This window comes from Babylonia areolata, chromosome 1 (assembly GCF_041734735.1).
Source record: "Babylonia areolata isolate BAREFJ2019XMU chromosome 1, ASM4173473v1, whole genome shotgun sequence".
Lineage (NCBI taxonomy): Eukaryota > Metazoa > Mollusca > Gastropoda > Neogastropoda > Buccinidae > Babylonia > Babylonia areolata.
The window spans coordinates 27280523-27286251 of NC_134876.1; the positions used below are offsets into that span (position 1 = coordinate 27280523).

The window sequence follows — 5729 nt, forward strand, 5'->3', positions numbered from 1 at the left end:
ATGATCATGTCTCCCATGTCCATGTCTCTCATGTTTCCCATGTCCATGTCTCTCATGTCTGCTATGTCTCCGATGTCTCCTATGTTTCTCATGTCTCCCATGTCCATGTCTCCCGTGTCTTCCATATCCATGTCTCCCATGCCCATGTCTCCCGTGTCTTCCATATCCATGTCTCCCATGCCTATGTCTCCCGTGTTTTCCATATCCATGTCTCCCATAACCATGTCTCTCATGTCTCCCATATCCATGTCCCCCATGTCTGTCATGTCTCCCGTGTCCATGTCTTCCATGTCTTCCATGTCCATGTCCCCCATGTCCATGTCTTCTATGTCTCCCATGTCCATGTCCCCCATGTCCATGTCTTCTATGTCTCCCATGTCCATGTCCCCCATGTCCATGTCTTCTATGTCTCCCATGTTCATGTCTCCCATGTCCATGTCTTCTATGTCTCCCATGTCCATGTCTCCTATGTCTCCCATCATGTCTCCCACGTCTTCCATGTCCAAATAACTAGGCGGATGCATACACACACAAGCGCGCGCACACACACACACGCACGGATCCTCTCAGGTAAACACACACACACACGCACACACACACGGACCCCCTCAAGCGCGCGCACGCACACACACACACACACACACACATATGCTCGTCAGTCTGACATTTTCCTCTTTACTTTTGAATGAACAAACAAACCAAAAGTAAAATTACAACATATGTTACATGTGTTGTACTGAAAGGAAGAAAACAGAAACAAAACAAAAACAAACAAAAACAAAAAACCAACAACAAAAAACAAAAACAAAACAAAACACACACACACAAAACATTGAAAATAACTACGCCGGCATTGAGCGGGTCCATCAAAAACGGGCAGAGCACAAACTTCAGATCAAAACATACACATAACCCGGTTCCCGCTTTGCGGCACTTCTTTTCAGCCTGTTAAACAGGCCAAATCGAAGCAGGCGATTCTCCGCTCGTCTTTTATTTTTTGTGATTTTGAAGAACATTGTGGCAGATCTAAACCGTCTACGGTGTTGAAGATAACGTTGAAAGGGGTAGCTGGTGCTGCCCACGTACAGGAACATCTGGAAACAAACAAAACAGACAAATATCAGCCAGCTGATCTGATTATTCCACCCATCAAGTGTGCGTGCGTTTGTGCGTGCATGCGTATAACAATAACAACAATAATAACAATAATGGTTTATTCAGTTTTTGCAGGCCATCTGGCCCATATGAACAGGAGAAATGCTGGAAGATAGCAAAAGATATAAAGTGAGTGAAAAAAGTAGTTTTATTGCTAAAATCCTGTGCATGTCAAAAGACACACTTAGTTCCATGTGACAACACGTAAATATATTTTACAGTAGTTGTAATGTAGGTTTACTTTCATTTTCGTTTCAAACATTCATTAATGTATACTGCTACTTTAAATGTCAGTTTAGCTGACAGGTAGTTACACAGTAACTGTACTTTAAAATCTGATGGAAATCGATAATAATAAAGGGGTAAGAACCGTTTACGAAGAACAGCATATCGAGGACATATCAACATGAAATGACACAAATCTTCAATACACTGACCATCACATTGTTTGCAGAAAGGATCATAGAACTGTTTTGTGGCATAGGATATACTGTTCAAGGGTAGCCGATTGCACCTCAGCAAACACAACGCACGACGATGTTCACGTGCACCCAGCTGACCTACATAGCCAGCTCTCACGATTTCTGGATGATATACACAATAATCAGGGTAAGATGAGAGTGAGTCATGCCATTCTTGACAGAATGAGTCTCTCAGTCGCTGTCTAAACTGAGATAGAAAACATGAAACGTTCCCAGGATTTTGCATTTCCCAAACATGCCCAAAACCACATGTGTACAGCAGTGTTCTTACTCGTGTTGCCCAGTTGCGTCTACCAGATTGATCAAGCATTTGCAACAGTTTGTAACATTGTTTAGGGTATCTGTTATCAGGCATAGAAAGAAGTCTGCACCAGTATTTCATAACACGAAAATATGTATCAATGTAGTTTAGAAATCTGCCATATATATTCATGGCCTGGCTTCGCTGACGAAGATCTAGGAAGGGCGTTGTCCACGTCTGATGCAGGCACGCTCATGGCTGACAAGGCCAATGCGGGAAAAGCAGAGTCGGCCGCAGCGGTTGCAAGGGAAAGTCTGGTCTGGGTTCGCGGCTGCAGCATCGTGGTTCTTCCTCCTTCTGCGTTTGTCCTCAAGGCTGGCCCTGCGGTTGTTTTCGAAGGAGGAGACAGCTTGGTGGATGGTGCGTCGCCAGGTCTCTCGATCAGCGGCTACTGCGGACCACTGGCGATGGTCAATGTGACAGGCACCGAGAGCTTTCTTCAAGGAGTCTTTGTATCTCTTCTTGGGTGCTCCTCTGTCACGGTGGCCAGTGGACAGTTCGCCATACAGCGCGATCTTGGGCAGGCGGTGGTCCTCCATCCTGGACACGTGCCCTGCCCAACGTAGCTGGGTCTTTAGCAGCACTGCCTCGATGCTGGTAGTCTTTGCCTGCTCCAGGACCTCGACATTTGTGATGTAGTCACTCCAGTGGATTCTGAGGATGTGGAATAGTTGGTGGCGCGGACGTGGACGTGTCCTTCAAGCCTGCGCAATGGAATTTTTAGGTGGAGTGCAGTGTGCGCAGTACTGGCCCCACCCTTTACACCCGTGGTTCATCTGCCATAGCCTAGCAAGCTGGGACGGTGACAGTGAGGTCCTCAGGTCGTAGGTTTTATATCAGACTGTCCTTGTCCTAGCCTCTGGCTCAAAAACCTTCCTCGGAGGCACGGGGGCGCGGCTACTGAAAGTCGGGACATGGCCATGGACCCAGGGTCAATGCATGTCGAGACTGTCCTGCATTCCTTAGCACTTCATGGGTTTTACTTCAGACTTTTCCTTGTCTTAGATGGACTGCCTTCCCAGGCTATCGAGCTCCATCTGCCCACATGTGACAGGTAGCACAGGGTTATATATATATATATATATTTTTTTTTTTTAAAGGGAGTAAACCCTGACAGAATATCCGGTGTGGGGCCCCTGAGGCGGTTGGATGGCAAACTTTGTCACTTTCCGGCAGCTCCTATGCGTTGGCACCAAAATGTAACAGCCTTGCTGTTCCTTTGGATCTGTCAGCGAGGTGGAGAGGGGGGACAAACTGCATGGGCAACAGCCTGTCTTCCATATTACATTGCCCAGACTTATATCCGTCCATCCATCCACAAACACCTTGCACCTAAAACTTGGAGAGGACACTCCAGCTTCGCTACTAGCACTAGCGTCGGAACAACACCTGAAGCAACAGTTACCGGTTATAAGTTAGCGCTCAATTGGCGTAGAGCCGACGCCAGGGGTTGCTTCTGACGGTGGGAGGGACCCTCGCGTCCCACTGGACAGCTACCGCCCGCCCCAGCTGGGCAGCCCCCAGCCAGTTAGGTGCTGTCCCGCCACGACCTGCCTTCTTCTATGGGTGTATGAAGATTAGGAGAATATCCGACAAGCAGGTCGTTAATTTCCGTACCAGGCAAAAAGAAAACTTCAAGAAACGGATCAACGATGAAACTGGCCTGTTGAAATGTCCGGACAATGATGCCTTGGCTCTCTCAAGATCTGCAAGACATCAGCGACGCCAGAAAGACGGCCGTCATAAACAGCGAGCTGAAGAGACTAAATGTGGACATTGCCACTCTGCAGGAAACACGGCTGGCTGACTCAGGAACACTAAAGGAGTGGGACTACACCTTCTTCTGGCAAGGAAAGAGCTCTGATGCCCCAAGAGAGTACGGAGTAGGCTTTGCAGTCAGGAACAGCCTGCTGAACAGGCAGCGGCGGTTCAGAACGACTACTGACTCTGCGCCTCAGCACCTCCGAAGGCTATGTCACTCTCGTCAGCGCTTATGCTCCAACACTGTCCGCCTCTCTAGACGCCAAGGATGAGTTCTACGAAGATCTCACATCAACCATAAGGAACATCCCCAGGACAGAACAACTTGTTCTCTTGGGCAACTTCAATGCCAGAGTGGGTGCAGACAACGATTCGTAGCCCTCCTGTCTCGGTTCCTTTGGAGTGGGGAAAATGAATGAGAATGGACAGCGACTACTTGAGTTTTGTACCTGCCATGAACTGTGCATCGCCAAAGTCTCCTGGAGGCACCCGCGCTCAAAACATTGGCACCAACTGGATCTGATCCTAGTAAGACGAGCTGCCATCAAAAACCTTCTCCACACTCGCTCTTACCACAGCGCAGACTGCGACACGGACCACTCTCTGGTATGCTACAAGATCAGACTGCAACCAAAGAAGTTCCACTGCTCAAAGAAACAAGGGAACTCTCGCATTGACGTCAGCAACATGTCTCAGCCAGACCTTGTAGAACAGTTCGCAGAGGCCTTTGAGAGAGAATTCGATGCATTGCAGCCCAGAGACACTGCCACAGAAAGATGGAACTCGCTACGAAACACCATGCACCGCATTGCTATGGCTACTTTGGGAAGAAAACCGCGAAGTTCCACGACTGGTTTGAGGCCAAATCATCAAAGATGACTCCCAGTATTGAGGCCAAGCGCGCTGCACTCACTGAGTACAAACGGTTACCCAGTGAGAAGAACCTGCAAATCCTCAGGGCAGCCAGGAGTAAGGTTCAGTTTAACGCCAGGTGATGTGCAAATGAGTACTGGACAGAGCTCAGTGAAGAGACACAGAATGCTGCTGAAAGAGGCAACATCCGAGGGATGTATGATCAAGAAGGCACTGGGACCAACACAGAGCAAGACTGCCCCCCTCAAATCCTCCACTGGGGAAGTAATCAACGATCCTAGCCAGCAGATGGAGAGATGGGCAGAACACTACTCCGACCTCTACTCCACAGAAAACATGGTGTCCAACTCAACCCTCGATGCCATCAAGTGCATGCCGGTCATGGAAGAACTTGACGCAGAGCCAACTGAGGACGAACTCAGCAAGGCCATTAACAGCCTGACATCAGGCAAGGCACCTGGCAGTGACGGAATTCCCCCAGACCTCATTAAACACTGCAAGACTACACTTCTGCATCCTCTGCACACAGTCCTCTGTCAGTGCTGGAATGATGGAACTGTACCATACCGCAAGACATGAGGGACGCCAAGATTATCACCCTCTACAAAAACAAGGGTGAACGGAGCGCATTGTAGCAAAGTCTACGCTCGGGTCCTCCTAATTCGCCTGCAGAAACTGGCCTAACGCGTTTACCCGGAATCACAGTGCGGTTTTCGAGCAGAGAGATCCACGGTAGACATGATCTTCTCACTTCGCCAAATCCAGGAGAAGTGCAGAGAGCAGAGGATGCCCCTGTATGTCGCATTCATTGACCTCACCAAGGCCTTTGACCTAGTCAGCAGAGACGGCCTTTTCAGGGCTCTTCGAAAGATTGGCTGCCCCCCCGCCCCCCCAAAAAAAAACAACAACAACAAAACAAAACACAAAAAAAAAAAAAAAAAAAAAACCACACACACGCGCGCACACACACACATACACACACACAACACACTCTCACACCATTCAAACGCTCGCAAACACAGATAAACACGAAACCAACATGCACAAACTCACTGCACACACACAATCACACACACACACACACACACACACACACACACACACAAAGACACAAGGTAAACACACACACACACACACACACACACACACGAACATAC

General features: G+C 48.6%; 1 long non-coding RNA gene across 1 annotated transcript in view; it reads right to left on the reverse strand.

Moving 5' to 3' along the window:
• Positions 1-649: 649 nt before the first annotated feature.
• LOC143291695 (uncharacterized) overlaps positions 650-5729 on the reverse strand; it is a 7536-nt gene continuing 2456 nt past the window's right edge. The window contains exon 3 of the long non-coding RNA XR_013056565.1: positions 650-1094. This is a non-coding gene — a long non-coding RNA (uncharacterized LOC143291695). The remainder of the gene's footprint in view (positions 1095-5729) is intronic.